The following is an 18448-nucleotide window of genomic DNA, read 5'->3' as shown; positions in this document are numbered from 1 at the left end:
CCTTTATGCGTTTCCCCCTGTTTCAATGATCCCCCAGGTCATCACACGGGTCAGGGAGAGCGGATGCCAAGTCCTCCTAGTGGCCCCCCTCTGGAAATCCAGACCGTGGTTTCCAGAGCTGGTTCAGGTGACGGACAAAGTCCCCTGGCCTGTCCCGCTGAGGAAAGATCTCCTCACGCAGGCGAACAGGACGATATGGCATCCGCGACCCGACTTATGGGCACTCCATGTTTGGCCCCTCAACAGGTACTCAGGGACCTCCCTGAGAAGGTCCTGAACACAATCACTGAGGCTAGGGCCCCGTCTACCAGGCACCTCTATGCTCTGAAGTGATCAGTGTTCTCCAGCTGGTGCTCGGACAAACTCTTTGAACCCAGGTCATGCGAGGTATCAGTGGTACTCTCCTTCCTACAGCTCATCATGCTCTGGTGGCTGGCTAATCGCTAGAAAGAAACGACTTGGTGGTACAGTTTCTAAAAGGAGCCAGGAGGATGAACCCCTCCAGACCTCCGTCTGTGCTGTCATGGGACTTCTCCACGGTCCTTGGGGCCCTGAAGAGACCACCATTTGAACCGCTCCAGTCGGTTGATCTTAAACCTCTCTCGCTAAAGACTGCTCTCCTGCTGGCACTGGCATCTACCAAGTGAGTGGGGGATCTGCAGGCGCTCTCTGTGAGCCCCTCCTGTTTGCAGTTTGGATTTGGTGACTCTTGAGTCACCCTCAAACCCAGACATGGCTATGTACCCAAAGTGCTCTCAACGTTGTTTAGAGCACAGGTTATCACATTATTAGCTCTTCCCCCTTCTGCAGAGGATGGGGAGGCTAATTTGCTCTGCCCTGTCAGAGCACTTAGAATCTATCTGGAGTGTTCTGCGTCTTTTAGACAATCAGAACAGCTCTTTGTCTGCTTTGGTGGCCGATCCAAGGGATATCCAGTCACGAAGCAAAGACTGTCCAGATGGATAGTGGATGCCATATCTCTGGCGTACACCTCAGTGGGTCAGGTTTGCCCTATAGGTATTAGAGCCCATTCGACTAGAGGCATGGCTTCATCATGGGCTTGGTCCTCTGGGTTTCCTATTCAGGACATCTGTGCCGCGGCCGGCTGGTCCTCGCCTTCCACATTTATGAGGTTCTATAACATGGAAGTACCTTCCCTGCAGGCGAAGGTCCTTTCAGTATGATTAAGACCCGACGGTGTCTGGTCTTATCTACGTGTCATGTCACTGTTCATAAGCACATTATCCATTATTATTATAAAACCCGCCTTTGGCCGGTTCTGATATCCCCCATACTTAACAGACCCGACGGTGTCCGGTCTTATTGGTATATTATGTTGTTTTTGCGCTTACTGACATTATATATATTATTAGACCCGATGGTGTCTGGTCTTTTCCAATATATATACTTAGGGTTCTGGCTTGTTTCTGTGAGCTCAGGAGTCCTGAGCTGCAGTAGGCAACCAGTTACTTATAGTGCGGCGTTTTACATGGCGTCCCCACAGAGATGGCATTAGTCTTATTAGTCTTTCTGTTTATCCCAAGATTTACTGTAATCAGATGGATCCGGGCCATATCCAGATCAGATGGTGGACCTGCGCCTAGACATGACCACAACGCATGATGTAGTCAGCCGGATCCGGGCCGTATCCAGATCAGATGGTGGACATGCACCTAGACACGACCACAACGCATGATGTAGTCAGCCGGATCCAGACCGTATCCAGATCAAATGGAGGACCTGCACCTAGACACGACCACAACGCATCCCTGAAGTGTCAGCAGAGATTGTGTCAACTACCCAGTGGGCATTTGATGTCAATTTAACATCAATATGACATCAACATTGATGTCAAAATTACGTCACGAAATAGGTAAAAAATGAAAGTCATATTGACGTCAAAGATTTTGACCTCTGCCGATGTCATTTTGATGTCATGCTTTGTTGGCATTTGATGTCAATTCAACATTTATTTGACGTCAAGATGTCATAATGTTGCTGTCATTACAATGTCAAGCTTTGTTAGCATTTGATGTCAATTCTACACCCAGCAAACACAGTACGTCAATGTGACGTCAGGAAGACGTTGGACTCCAACTAATCCAACGCCAGTCAGACGTCATATTTTGGTTGAAAATGAAAGTCAGGTTGACGTCTAAACCCAACGATTGTTTGGCATCAAGCTCCAACGTCAGACAGATGTTGAATTTTGGTTGGAATAAGCACCGCAAAAAAATGTGACATGCATGGCAGCACATTAAATCTGTGAAGATCTCAGCAGATCTCAGAGGAGGATTAAACAACTCCACAAATTACTATTACAATTACTAACCAGATTTACTTTATTTAATTTCCGTTTTAATGAAATCAATAGTTGTATTTTAAGTTACCATGATGGTGGTTAGCGTTTGCTTTAGTTGGACTCTTGACCCATGACTTTTTAGTATAAAATTTTCTCTGGCTGCTATAATTGTGTGTTTTTAAAGCACATTTGTTGTGGCAAAAAAACCTAGAGAATATTAGATCAGGTGATGTTGGCTGTTTATTGATGATGACGACAACTATATCATCATGTAATTGCCTGAATACCTGATCTTATTCAGAGTCTAATGTTTTGATTATATAGGACTTGTGTTTTTAATGTTGTTTTATAATATAAGCCATTTAATTTTACAGCATGAGAGCAATGTTGTTTATCAAATAATATATAGGATTTTAAAAACGTTATTCCAACCAAAATTCAACGACTGCCCAACATTGGAGCTTGACGTCAAACAAACATTGGATTTAGACATCAACCCGACTTTCATTTCCAACCAAAATCCAACTTCTGACCGACGTTGTAGTCTATATGCTGGGCATCTATTTGACGTCAGGATGTCATGATGTTGATGTCATTTTAATGCTATTTTGATATCATTCAATATCAAGCTTCAATATCAGATTAAATTTACCTTTTATAGAATATGCAATTATAGTGTCTGCTGTCATTTTAAACGTGAACAAAATGTAAATATGCTAGGATTTAAATAAATAAAAATACACATGCAAAATACATAGACCTAGGCCTAGGCCTACAACTTTCAAGATCATTCAGAATAGGTCTTTTAGATGTTGAAAATGAGTCACATTGACTTACAATGAGTAATAAATATACTGATTCAGACATTTCAGACATTGTTTTAACATAAATTTCACATCAATTTGACGTCTTATTTCCTGACATCAAATCAACATCGATTTAATGTCAATGATATTGACCTGAGATGTAGGGACCAGAAAAAACATGTCAGATTGATACCTTTGTTGGGCATCTTTACAACCACAAGGAAATAATTACAAAATATAATGAAAATATGCATCCATGTCATACATGGTGGTCAAAATCTTGACTATTTGTTGATGTCAAATTGACGTCAAGGTGCCCGCTGGGTAGACTCTCCCCTGTGAAGGCCTCATCAACACGACAGCCATCAGCACTGATCCTCCACAAACTCGTCTCCATACCGGCGTGACTGTTTACCGGTTTAACTGGATAAACATTCTGAATGTTCCGATCCAATCTGACTTTTGACCTATAATGCTGCCTGAATCATAATCATACACTGTTCGTTCATTAGCCAGAGGAGAACTGAGCGACTGAGCCTGGTTTCTCCCAAGGTTTTTTGCTCCATCCTGCCACCTGATGGAGTTTTGGTTCCTTGCCACTGTCACTTCACAATTATAAACCAGATTTATTTCTGTCATATGCGTACAAAAATCCTTATAGAGAGATTTAGACGTTGATGATTTATTAAAAATAATAGTTTGATGTTGCCATTTGGTTGATTAGTGTAAAACAAACATTTTGAACTAGACACACTGAAACCTCAAGAATCAGTGCATGAATCTCAATAACGGTGATATGCTTCATGCCACAATGCATTCTGGGACCCACTGAGGAGTTTTGTATGATGCACCCAGAATGAACTGCGGCATGAAATGATTCTTGAGGTTTGTGTTTGTCTCAATGAAGGAATTTAAAACTTATTATACACATATTTTCAAAACCAATACCATCAAATCACCTTTTCTCTTTGTACATCTGGCTGTTTTAACTGAATTACAGCAGCCAAACTAAATCTAAAGTTAAAAAAGGGTCAAAATAGGCATAAATCTAGCTCACACATTTACCAAAATGATTATACGCCTGTTTAACCTAAGCTTACTGTGGTGGGTTTCTCCCATCCCCATACAATGTCACGTCTCTATTTGAGCCGGTCTCATCGGCTGTGAACCGCTCCTGGCATGCGCCTGGCAAATCCACCATGGAACAAGCACGCCTGCTCTTAAAGGGAATGTGGGATGATGCTCTGATTGGTTTATTTCACGTTACGCCCAAACCACACCAATGAGTAATGTAGCTATTTCAGACCAACCCATTTTAGATTTGCGTCTGGCACAAGAGTCATTTATCCCGCCGGTATAATAGCAACAGTGCCCGAGATCCGCCCACAAAGTTACTTGCGTTTCGCGTTTGATATTTGCGTTTCAGATCGTTAAAATAGGGCCCTATGAGTATCTATAGAAAGTTCAAGTTCAAGGACTCTGGCCAGAAATATGTTCAAAAGGTCAAAATTTAACTACTGATGAAACATCAGAAGGAGTTTGAGTATGTATAGACAGTTCAAAATCGAGGACAGCAATGTCTTCAATAGGTCAAAAATTGAAAAATACAGTATATGGCCGATGAAGCATCAGGAGGAGTCTATGGGTATGTCTAGAAAGTTCAAGTTCAAGATCGAGGACTCTTTGGCCCGAAATTTATTCAATAGGTCAAATTTTGGAATACTGTATGGCTTTTGTAACATCAGGAGTCAATAATAGGTTCAATAGGTCAAATGTGGACTACTGTCTGTCTGATGTAACATCAGAAGGAGTCTATAAATATGTATAGAAAGTTCGAAATCAAGGACTCTTTGCCCAGAAATGTGTTCAATGGGTCAAATATGGTCTAATCTATGGTTGATGTAACATCAAAGAAGCTTATGAGAACACATTAAGACAGCCTTTGATGACTCTTTGGCCAGAAATATGTTCAATAGGTCAAATTTGAATTACTCATGAAACATCAGAAGGAGTCAGTATGAAAAATCAGAAGGAGATATGTATCGAAAGCTTAAGATCGAGGACTCTTTGGCCAGAAAATTTTTCAGCAAGTCATATTTGGACTACTGTCTGGCTGATGAAACATCAGGAATCTATGAGTATTGAAAGTTCAAGTTAATAATGAAACATCAGAAGGAGTCTATAAGTATTTATAGAAAGTTCAAAATCGAAGACTCTTTGGCCAGAATTGTGTTCAATAGGTCAAATGTGGTCTAATCTATGGTTGATGTAACATCAAAGAAGCTTGTGAGAACGCATAGTAAGATAGCCTTTAATGACTCATGGGCCAGAAATAAGTTTAAAAGGTCAAATTTGAACTACTGATGAAACATCAGAAGGAGTTTATAAGTATATATAGAAAGTTCAAAATCGAGGACTCTTTGGCCAGAAATGTCTTTAATAGGTAAAATATTCACTAATATATGGCTGATGAAACATCAGATAGAAATGTATAAATATGAATAGAAATTAAAGTTAATTAAAGGACTCTCTGGCCAGAAATATGTTCAAAAGGTCAAATATGGTGTCATATTTAGTTGCTGTAACATAAAAAGAAGTTTATGAGAACACATAGCCCTTTGATGACTCTTTGGACAGAAATATCTGATGATCAGAAGGAAACTACAAGTATTTATAGAAAGGTCAAGTTCAAGATCAAGGATTCATTGGCCTGAAATGGGTTCAATAGGTCAAATATGGATTAAAATATGGCTGATGAAACATCAGGAGTCTGTGAGTATTTTTAGAAAGTTCAAGGTCTCTCAGGCCAGAAAAATGTTTAGTTGGTCAAGTTTGGACTAATGAAAGGAGTCTGACAAGTACTTATAGAAAGCACGGACACTGTGGCCAGAAATATGTTCAATTGGTCAATTTTGAATTACTGATGAAACATCATAAGAGTCTATTTGAAAAATCAGAAGGAGATACAGTATGAGTATGAATCGAAAGTTTAAGGCCGGTGACACACTGGCTGCGTGGCGTGAGCGTGGCGTTTCTGTTGCGTGTCAGCTGCGTGGCGTGTGCGTGGCGTTTTCCATGTCTTTGCACACCAGAAGCGTGTCTGACGCGGCGCTGCTGCTGCTAGGTGACATATGATAAGCCTCATTGGTGATATATTTGACATATGGGAAGAGAGTTGTGGAAGGATACTTCATGTTAAACATAAATATATAGCAGCAAAGACAACGTCGGCAGTGTTGACGGCAAAATAGGCTACAGAATATTTCGTTCTGTATTGACAGGTGCAGTATTTGAAAATCAATAATATTTTTTTAAATTGCATTTATATTTGCATTTATGTCAAACCCTAGACACTTTCAAACATCAAAATGACATTTATTAATATGTATTCGTGTCAAAATGTCATATAAATATCTTTTCCTATTCAATTTTGCTTGGAAACGCTTCCAAGACGCTTGCGTGTCGCGTGAAAAATAGGCGTCGGTTCTATTTCTAGCATGCACGCGTTTTCCGCGCGGCTCATGCCGCGCCTGAGACGCGCGTGTCACGCAGGCAGTGTGCAAGCTCTAACCTGTTAACATGGGAGCCGAAATAAAAACGGACACGCCATGCAGCTGAGACGCTTACGCCACGCATCCAGTGTGTCACCGGCCTAAGATTGAGGACTCCTTGGCCAGAACAATTTTCAGTGGGTCAAATATGGACTACTATCTGGCTGATGAAACATCAGGAATCTATGAGCAATACTGTATGGCTCTTGTAACATCAGGAGTCAATAATAGGTTCAGTAGATCAAATATGGACTACTGTCTGGCTGATGAAACATCAAAAGGATTCTATGAGTATGTATTGAATGTTCAAGTTCAAGGACTATTTGGTCAGAAATATGTTCAAATTTGAATTACTGATGAAACATCAGAAGGAGTCTATAACAATATATAGGAAGTTCAATTTCAAGGACTTTTTGGCCAGAAATGTGTTCAATAGGTCAAATGTGGTCTAATCTATGGCTGATATAACATCAAAGAAGCTTATGAGAACTAATAGTAAGATAGCCTTTTGACTCTTGGGCCAGAAATATGTTCAATAGGTAAAATATGGACTGACTGATGAAACATCAGAAGTATGGTATGAGTTTGTATAGAAAGTTGAATATCGAAGACTGGCCAGAAATATGTTCAATAGGTCAAATATTCATGAATATATGGCTGATGAAACATCAGAAGGAATGTATAAGTATGAATAGAAAGTTAAAGTTCAAGGACTCTCTGGTAAAATCTGGAGTCATATTTGGTTGCTGTAACATCCAAAGAAGTTTATGAGAACACATAGCCCTTTGATGACTCTTTGGCCAGAAATATCTGATGATCAGAAGGAGTCTACGAGTATTTAAAGAAAGTCCAATTTCAAGATCAAGCATTCTTTGGCCTGAAATGGGTTCAATAGGTCAAATATGGATTAATATATGGCTGATGAAACATCAGGAGTCTATGAGTATTTATAGAAAGTTCAAGGACTCTCGGGCCAGAAAGATGTTTAGTTGGTCAAGTTTGGACTACTGTCTGGCTAATGTCTGGATGTTACGGATAGTGTAACATCTAAGGGAGTCAATATGTATTGAAAGTTAATGTTCAAAGACTCTTTGGCCAAATGTATGTTCAGTAGTTCAAAAAGGAACATTGTATTGCTGATTTACCATCAGAAGGAGTCTCTAAGTTTAAATGGTTTAAAATCATTTGAGGACCCTTTGTCCAGAAATAAGTTCAATAGGTCAGATATGGACTTAAAGGACAAGTTCGGTATTTTACACTTAAAGCCCTGTTTTCAGATCGTTTCTGATGAAATAGAACGGTTAAGATTGAAATTTGGACACATGCTGCTGGCCCGAGAATTTTCGGTTTCTGTGGTAGCACCCCCCCCCCCCACCTCCACAATGGTTGCATAGGTGCACTGGAACAATCCTTCCTAAAACGCATTAAACTTTCGTTTACAAAGACGTGAAACTCACCGAGTGGTCAGGGGTGTTCACTGATATGCTCACACAAAAATCGCTGCAAAAGATGCTTTCCAACAGGTTTTATCGTAGTTTTTGTCCAACTCCATTGACTTGTATTGGATGTGCTGTGAGGTACGGTATTACTGCCGCCGCCGGAAACGGAAATTGGGTTGTTTGTGGGCTGGAGTGTCTATTATTCAAGCTCTCAACGGAAGAATGTACGGGTGTGAGGCGTTTGGAAAAATAGGTCCACAGTTTTACAACGAATGGTAAAACACCTGTTGAAAAGCATCTTTTGCAGCGATTTTTGTGTGAGCATATCAGTGAACACCCCTGACCATGAGTTTCACGTCTTTGTAAACGAAAGTTTAATGCGTTTTAGGAAGGATTGTTCCAGTGCACCTATGCAGCCATTGTGGAGGTGGGGGGGTGCTACCACAGAAACCGAAAATTCTCGGGCCAGCAGCATGTGTCCAAATTTCAATCTTAACCGTTCTATTTCATCAGAAACGATCTGAAAACAGGGCTTTAAGTGTAAAATACCGAACTTGTCCTTTAAATATGGCTTTTGAAGCATCAGAAGGAGTTTATGATTATGTATAGAAAGTTCAATATTGAGGACTCTTTGCCCAGAAATGTGCTCCTTAGGTCAAATATGAACTTCTGTATGGCTGACGTAATATGAGAAGGAGACAACAAGAATGTATAGAAAGTTCAAGTTTCGAATACTCTTTGGCCAGAAATATGTTTAGTAGTTCAAATTTTGACTGCCATCTGGTTGATATAACATCAAAAGAAATCAATCTGAATGTATAGTGTTAATATTTAAGGAATCTTTGGCCAGAAATATTTTCAGCAGGTTAAATGTGGACTTTTGTATGGCTAATGTCTCATCAAAAGGATTCAATATGTACAGAAATTTAATGTTCAAAGACTCTTTGGTTAAAAGTATGTTCAGTAGTTCAAAAAGGAACATCTGTATGGCTGATTTAACATCAGAGGGAGTCAACGAGTATGTATAGAAAGTTCATGTTTCGATGAACTCTTTGTCCAGAAAAATTTTCAGTGTCAAATATGGACTTTTGTCAGGCTGGTATACCATCAGAAGAAATAAATCTGAATGTATAGTTTTAATCTTTAAGGACTCTTAAGGCAGTAATATGTTCAGTAGGTCAAATTTGGAATTCTGTATGGCTGATTTAACATCAGAAACAGTCTCTTAATTTATATAGTTTAAAACCATTTGAGGACCCTTTGACCAGAAACATGGACCTCTATATTGCTTATGAAGAATCAGAAGGGGTCTATAAGTATGTATAAGAAAGTTCAAGATCGAGGATTCTTTGGCCAGAAATATGTTCTTTGGGTCAAATATGAACTTCTGTATGGCTCACGTAAATCAGGAGTCAACAAGTATGTGTAGAAAGTTCAAGTTTTGAGTCCTTTTTGGCCAGAAATATGTTTAGGTCAAATATGGACTGCGTATGGCTGATTTAACATTAAAAGGAGTCTTTAAGTTTATAATAGTAAAAACATTTTGAGGACTCTTTTTCAACTAATATGTTCAGTAGGTCAAATATAGACTACAGTCTGCCTGATATAACATTACAACAATATTTGCTGGGTCAAAAATTGACTTTTTTATGGCTGATTAACATCAAAAGGAGTCAATATGTATAGAAAGTTAATGTTCAAGTTCTCTTTGGCCAAAAATATATTCAGAGGGTTACATATTGACACCTGTTTAGCTGATGTTATCATCAGAAGTCTATGAGTATTTAGTAAGTTAACTTTTGAGGACCCTTTGGCCAAAAAAAATGTTCAATAGGTCAAATATGGACAATTTTCTGGCTGATATAACATCACAAGCAGTCAATCTGTTATGTATAGTAACTTAAAGGTGCAGTATGTAATTTTTAGCGGCATCTAGTGGTGAGGTTTGCGAATTGCAAACAGCCAGTCACTCACGGCCTATCCCTGAAATTGCAAACTCGAAGGAGAAGCTACGGTGGCCGACATAGGTTCGGAAGATGTCGTCGTCTGAGTCTGAGTCAGAGTCAGCAGAGAGTAGCAAGTCAAGCAATGAGGTTTCTTTATATTATATTTTATATTCAATTATATTTACTTAATTATTCAGTATAACCACATGTTATTGCAATTGTTATTTTTACTTGTTCATCATTGTGTTAGTCTTTTATTCACTGACTTTACTAGGGATGGGAATTGATAAGATTTTATCAATATCAATGCCACTGATGATTCTGCATATCGATCCGATTCTTTAACGATTCTCTTATCGATTATTGATAGCACTGTGCGGAAAAATGTAGTCATATGCTTTTCAAAAAAACAAGTGGGTTTATTTATTTTAAAGAATTTTATTTATTTTTTTATTTATTTTATTTTAATTATTTTAATTTACACATTAATTGGCTGTGGTGGTTAACCTGCAACTTACACTTTAAACATGCACCGTCACAAGCGCAGCAGTTCATCTACATTACTCATTACTCGATCAAATAAGACAAATAAGGCGGGCACTAAAACAAGTTCAATGCAGGAAAACCCCTGTTATTGCAAACGGCATAATTTGTCTCGTTTAGTAAAATAAAGCCAAGCTTTAGATCGCCTCTTCCTCTTCATGATTACCTCCTCTGCTCAAATCAAATCGAAATAGCTAACGTTACGATGTCCGAGGCGTCGTTCAGACAGCATGTTTTTCTCCACGTTTGCAGAGAACAGTGTCGTTATCTTAGCCTGGCAAGCCAGACCTACATCAAGATGTTAGGTCTGGCAACTTACCATAGACACGCACAATCCGAGGGGCGGGATAAACAGCTGTCTTTCAAATTCCCTTTGCACGCAATAGGACAGCGCTTCAACCAACCAGAGCGTTTTCCCAACAGTGGAGCTAGTTGATAGATTCAACTTTTGCCATATATGGCCGGCAAAACTACGAACACATCTTCCTTTTTTTAAGAATGACTTAAGTGCCGTTCTTTGCTCTTTTCTCAAAGAAAAACTTAACTCCAAGTCCTCCAGAGTCGCGGCCAAAGCCGATTCGAAAGACTGTTCTCCAGCAGCCGTCATTCTTTGTTTTCAAGTGGCAGCCAGGTAACCGTCGCAACTCTGTCGTCATATGTTAAGCCCGCCCCGCATACTCTATATGCGACGTGATTGGCCTGACCCAATTTAGGTTTTTGCAGCTCGAAAGTCTATGAAGAGTTGCTAGACTGCCCTGGCTGCAAAATACATTTTGCTGCCGCTAGGGTGCGTCTAGATTTCTAGGCTATCGTTATCTTTGATTGTTGAGTGACGTAATGTGAGACTGAATGTAAGTAAGTAAGTAAAAATTATTTGTATAGCACCTTTCACAGACAGAAGGGTCACAAAGTGCTGCACAGTAATGAAAATAAACAATAAAATAAAATAAAAACAGCACAAGTACAAACCTAGTACAACTCCACAACTGTACTACCATCAGATTCATAAAAATCCACTAATAAACATGTCAAATTGTTAATTAAAAGCTTATCCAAAAAGATGAGTCTTTAGGTGTTTTTTAAAAGATTCTACAGAACTCATAGTTCTCAGAGCTAAAGGGAGCGATGCATTGAAAAGCCCTCGCATGAAGCGCAGCGCTACTCATATGCTGAGAGAGAGAGATAAGACAGTAAAGCTGCACGATTCAGCTTTAAATTGTGGCTGTTTGACTGTTCGAGTCAAACAGCCACAAAATCTTCTTCCATTTCGTCTGTCTATTAAACCTTTGACAAAATCATATCACAACATGCAATGCAAAAAGTGCATAGCCTATGTTATTCTTCAATGCACAACGCTAGATCATTTGTGCAATGGCAATGCAACAACACACGTTTTCTCTTTAATGAACATGGGAATGAGTTATTTCTGGTGTGCAATGCGAAAAGTGCATAACAATAGGTTACTATCGTAACCCCGGTTCTCTGAAACATCGAGTGGAGAGATCCACCTATGGGAAGGGCATCCGTACCTGACCTCTGCAGAAGCATCCAATTGCACCAAGTCTGGCTAGACAGACAGAAGCGCGCAGCCAATGCCAGGTAAGGCCACACCCCCTTACCTAGACATATAACTTCTCCACGCGCTTCTATTCCTCAGTAAGTATATTCGCTTCTCGTGCGGCAAGCGGGGCAAAGCTGGTGGATCTCTCCACTCGATGTTACAGAGAACCGGGGTTACGATAGTAACTTATTGTTCTCTTTCATCATCTCGTGTTCGAGAGGGAGAGACATGGACAGCTCCCCGATTGCCCAATACACTCACAGTGAGGTTCTGAAGCCAGAGAAGGACGGTCGCCTCAGGAAGGCGGTGCCTGACACGTCCCATAATCATGAACCTGCAAAGGTGACGCCACACCTAACTGCTGTGGACAAGCACGACATGAAACATGCATGTGACACATACATGATAATAACCGCAGCAACACCAATGCATATAATTACACCCATGAATGAATAAAAAATGCTTGGTGACAGGAATGAGCATGGCCAACCGGCCCATTTATTCCTTATTGGTTTTACCCAACGAGGTTACAGGAAAGGGTTAAGAAGACCCCACCCCTAAAACCGAATGTGCTACCAAGGTTCTGGTGACATCCAGCCGGTAGTAACGCACAAAGGTATGAGGGGAGGCCCAACTAGCAGCGGAGCAAATATCCTGCAGTGACACTCCCCTAAACAAAGCCCAAGAGGCGGCTAAGCCCCTTGTGGAATGAGCCCTGATGCCCCTAGGGGGCTGCACTCCCTTTGCTTCATAAGCCATAGTTATAGCGCCCACAAGCCAATGTGAGAGGCGTTGCTTCGATATGGGACTCCCTCTGTGCGGGGGGGCCCATGAAACAAAGAGCTGGTCGCTCTTCTGGAAAGCACTGGTCCTGGTCACATATGTCTGTAAAGCACGGACTGGACACAGAGCATTCAGCCTCTGATCCTCCGAGGAGGCAAAGGGTGGAGGGTGAAAAGCGGACAGCTCCAACACCTCCGAAGTGAACGCAGGGAAGCACTTCGGCATGAAGGCCGGGTTAGGCTTAAGGGAAACCTTATCTCCACTGAGGGAGAATTTAGTGCACGAGGGATGAACCGAGAGTGCATGCAGCTCACTGACACGTTTAGCAGATGCCATGGCCAAGAGCAAAGCTGTCTTGAAGGACAGCGACTTAAGGGAAATACTCCCTAGAGGCTCAAAAGGATGTTGAGACAGAGCTTCCAGCACCATAGAGAGGTCCCACTCCGGAACAGTTCTCCTGATGACTGGCAGAGAGCGGCGCGCACCCTTCATAAATCTGCGGATTAGAGGGTGCTGCCCGACAGTAGAGCCGTCAAAACCCACATGACAGGCTGAAATAGCAGCTAGGTAGACCTTAATAGTGGAAAAAGACCTCCCTTTTTCCATGAGGTCTTGAAGGAAATACAAAATATCAGGCACAGAGCACTGATAAGATGTGAGACCACGCCCATCGCACCACCCTTCGAACACTTGCCACTTACAGCCATATAAGGACCGTGTAGAAACGGCCCTGGCATTCTCAATAGTGGCAACGACACTCAGTGAAAGCCCCAGTGCATTCAAGTTCGTCCTCTCACAGGCCAGGCCCAGAGAGCCACCCTGTCCGGGTGGGGGTGGAAAATCTCCCCGTTGGCTTGGGACAGTAGGTCCGTGCGAGGGGGGAGGCGCCACGGCTCGGCGTGTAACAGAGTAATTATCTCCGCCAGCCATGGAGCTTTGGGCCACCTGGGTGCTATCAGAATGAGAGACAGGCCCTGCTCTCTCACCCTGGCCAGTGTGGGCATTATCAGGCACAGGGGAGGAAAGGCATACAGGAGCACTCTGGGCCATGGGTGGGCCAGTGCATCTATCCCGAGGGGGGCGTCCACGTCCCTTAGCGAGAAGAACATAGGACACTGGTAGTTTTCCCGCGAGGCGAATAGATCTACGGTCGCCTGTCCGAATCTCATCCATAGCATCTCCACTATCTGCGGGTGAAGACGCCAATCTCCGTAGATTGGGTTTCCCCTCGATAGAAGATCCGCACCTCTGTTCAGAATGCCCGGAACATGAGTTGCGCGTAACGACAGGAAAACTCGTCTGCTCCACACCAAAAGCTTGTAGGCTAGAGCGTGAAGTTTCGACGAGCGTAAACCGCCCTGGCGGTTGATATAAGCCACAGCCGTGGTATTGTCGCACCGTACGAGAACATGATGTCCCTGCAGGCGAGGCAGAAAATGATTCAGAGCTTTCCAGATGGTCAAAAGCTCTAAATAATTTATGTGCGCTGAACGCAGTCTGCTTGGCCACAGACCGTTCACCGTTCTGCCCTCCTGGGTGGCACCCCAGCCTGTTAAGGACGCATCCGTCGTCACAACTTTCCACATCGTAACCATCCCCAGAGGGGTTCCCCGTGAGTAAAAGTCTTCGCTCTCCCAGTAATGCACAGCTGCCGCGCAGGCGTGTGTCACTGTTACAGAGCGGCAAAGATCGCGAATCGGGCTGAAATGTAGTGACAAAACCCATTTCATGAACGCTCTCATTCTCAGGAGTCCCAATGGCACAACTTGGATGGATGAAGCCATGAGACCCTGCAGCCTGAGGCATGTGCGATATTGAACTTTCGCCCCATCTCTGAACTGCGACAGGCAGTTCATCAGAGAGCGAACGCGCTCTTGAGAGAGACGCGCTCGCATGGAGACTGAGTTCAACTCCAAGCCCAGGAAAATGACATTCTGACTGGGCGTAAGATTGCTCTTGCTCACATTCATTCTGAACCCGAGAGATGTGATGTGCGCGAGTACACGACCGGTGTCCTGCAACACCTTCTCCTTCGATTCTGCTATGATAAGCCGATCGTCTATGTACGTCAGAATTCTCAGACCTGATATTCTCAGCGGTGCCAAGCCCGCCTCCACACACAGACAGAAGGACCGGGGGCTTAGACTGAGCCCAAACGGAAGAACTGTGAATTCGTAACATATGCCTTGGTAGGCGAAACGAAGATATTTCCTGTGTGGAGGGTAAATGCTTATGTTAAATGCTTCCTCAAATGTTTGTTCAACACTCGAAGGTCCATGATAGGGCGGAGTGAGACGCATTTCTTTGGGACTAGGAAAAAACGGGAATAAAAACCCTGATTCATCAGATTGGGGGGCACCACCTGAATCGCTCCCTTGTTTAGGAGAGAGGATATCTCCTCTTTCAGAATGTGTGAGGCGTTCTCTTCCGTGTGAGAAAAGAGAACGCCGTTGAAAAGCGGGGGTTTCATTGCAAACTGCAGCCTGTAACCCTTGGTTACGGTACGCATCACCCACTCAGGAGCTGAAACGGTTTGCCAAGCCGCTTCGTGACTCGCGAGTGCCCCCGCTCGGGCCGGAGCGGAGCTGTGCGAACCTAACTGGTTTATTAGTGATGCCATGGCGCCATCTAGTGGACACACTAGGGGCGACATGCAGGGGTTCGGAGAGATTTCCGCTAGAGCTTAAATCGGGCCCAACAAATCAAGCCCGACCCAACCCGAGCCCGAGCACGTTGTGTCCGAGCCCGGCCCGACCCGACACGTTCACTGTAATTATGAGCCCGAGCCCGATTTAAACCCGACCATTTTTAATACGTGGGCCGTTATAACCAGGGGCGGCGCCAGAATTTTTTTAAGCAGGTGCTGCTGTGCTAGATTATTAATGCTACAGGGGGGAGCTGCGCAGCTATATAGGCTATATTTATATACATACTATTAATAAATGAGCAAAAATTGGCCACTCAATATTCAATATTCAATTATTTTAATTATCACAACATTCAGCATTCAATCAAATATTCTTAAAGATTAATTATTATTAATAATGTTACTTCAACATATTGTTATTTAAAAGTGTGTGAGCAACAAGCAAGATGTGCATTTGTAAATTCGGTGACAGCGTGTGTTACGAGTTTCAAATGGTGTAAGTGACCGCGGCACGCCGGCGACTTCATGTCATGATTATAATGTCTGCTATATTGCTTTTTATGTATTAAATCCAGGCAATTGGTTGATGAAAAATGTATTAAAATTAAGATACAATTTATACTAAACGAAATTCACTTTAAAGAAAAGCTTACTTCAAAACAAAACTTAAACTTGAAACTATGTGCTTATTTAATGGCTAAAACACGTAGGCTACTACAGACTCTTTTTGTACAAATTGCAGCACATTCATTTAATTCTGAATTTTGCACATGTAAGTTGAAAGGCATTTGTTTGTGCAAAACATATCTGTAACATTTATCAAGTTCATAATTGTGCGTGCATTCATTAATTATTATCTTAATGAATAGACTTAATGCGACAAGGAAGAAGCATGCAAACTGCTTTGTTTGTTTATTTGTTAAGAGAACCTATATGTTATTCTTCAGTGCACAACGTTAGATCGTTTGTGCAATGCAACAACAAATATGTTATCTCTTTAATAAAGATGGAAATGAGTTAGTTCTGGTGTGCAATGCAAGAAGTGCATAGCCTATATGTTTTTCTTCAATGATGCACAACGTTAGATCGTTTGTGCAATGCGATTTATTAAAGAGATAACATATATATCTCTTTAATAAACATGGGATTGAGTTAGTTCTGGTGTGCAGTGCAATGCAAGAAGTGCATAGCCCATGTAACCAGAGCGGTATTTTCGATATGATTAAACCCAGATTGTAGCTACTGACTACGCCACCTTGGGAATTGCACCCAAGGAAATATGAAAGGAACACAGGTTCGGTGGTGCAGAGAAAAGGCAGAGTCGTGTCATCCAATAAACAAATTAATAATTTTTTTTAAAGGAAGAATATTTCACTGGCATCATTTAATCATGGTATAAATACTGGCAAGTTTATTATAACAATATTAGGAGTATCACAATGTTAAAAGAACATTCCTCCAGACCGCTCGATTCAAACACTGAATCACATCAAACCAAACATGACAAAAGCAAAATACTCAGGGTTTTTCCTGCATAGAGAATTATGAGGAGGCCGCCTCCGTTAAATTTCGTGCCGCCTCCGGCTCTCGACAAAACTCGGACAGACAGTCATGGTCAGATACACTTTTCCCAGCGTGACGGATCTGTTGCGGTTACCGCTTGTGTCCATTCTCAAAACGTATAGTGCTGCGGGCCAGGTAATAAATAACATTCCATTCCAATTAATCGAGGGTGGATGACAGATAAATCAAAGAAGACACGGAACTCTCATCACGGTAAAACGCAATGAACGTGCGTGACTCTTTTACTTTCGTTTTCAACAACGTAATTCTCTTCAGGGAAAACAAATCAAGGAAAACATATCAGGGCTCGACAATAAAGCTTGTCCGGGACCATAGACTGTGTCCGGGACACGTGTGTGTTTTTGGGGTTTTTTTGTTGTTTTTTTGAAGGGAAAAGTGAGAGAGAATTGTAGCCAATCCGGACAAATGCCCTGATTAAAACAATTTTTAATATAAAATAAAAAATAATTAGGGAATCACCGAAACCGTGAGGATGATTCTGTTTTATTTAATTTAATGTAAGTGGCGAGCGATTGATATAGTTGATAATAATATAGTCCTACCTAATGTACTGACGGTAACAATGTTGCGCTGTTGAGGCTCGCGCAGTTATTTATAACATATTATAGTTAAGAAACAATATATAGCCTAGGCTACACACGACCAGAGAGCTGTTTTCCTGAATGCCATCAAGATTGAAAGAGAGACTGATTTCATAACAGTTCAATAAACAAATAGTTAAAATTAAGTCACTTACATTTAGACGCAATGATTGTTTTTGTTCTGTTTCAGCAGCGAAAATAGTTCCAAACATCACAGCAGAACCATAGCGAATCTCACAGCAACACTTGTTGCAGCAAGCATTACTGAATGATTCAGCGTTTTGAACGAATCGGTTGAGTCAAAGATTCAATTAACTATTCATAAACTGCTTCATTCTGAATAAATCAGCCGATTGAACGAATCGTTTGAATGAATGACTCAATGACTCGCTCATTAAGACGGTCGCCTGCCGCCTCCTACTGGCGGTTTAGTTTCATAAAGTAGGCTATCATTCTTTTCAACATTCCTTATTTGTATATTCAAAAATATTTAAAATAATCTCATTTAATACAGTTATAATTTTTCAATGTAAATTATTTAATTTGATTGGTAACAGCCTAGCCTTATTATTTTAATTGAATATATTGATCAAATTTAAGACTTTGAAATGAAAGATGGAGCAAACATTTAGGGAAAAAAATGCATTTTATAAAGGTACAAAAAATTATTCAGAGTGTTTTCAAACAGTGATGTAATGAAACATT

This window comes from Abramis brama (assembly GCF_963993115.1).
Source record: "Abramis brama genome assembly, chromosome: 18".
NCBI classification, from domain to species: domain Eukaryota; kingdom Metazoa; phylum Chordata; class Actinopteri; order Cypriniformes; family Leuciscidae; genus Abramis; species Abramis brama.
Note: the sequence above shows the minus strand (reverse complement) of the source record.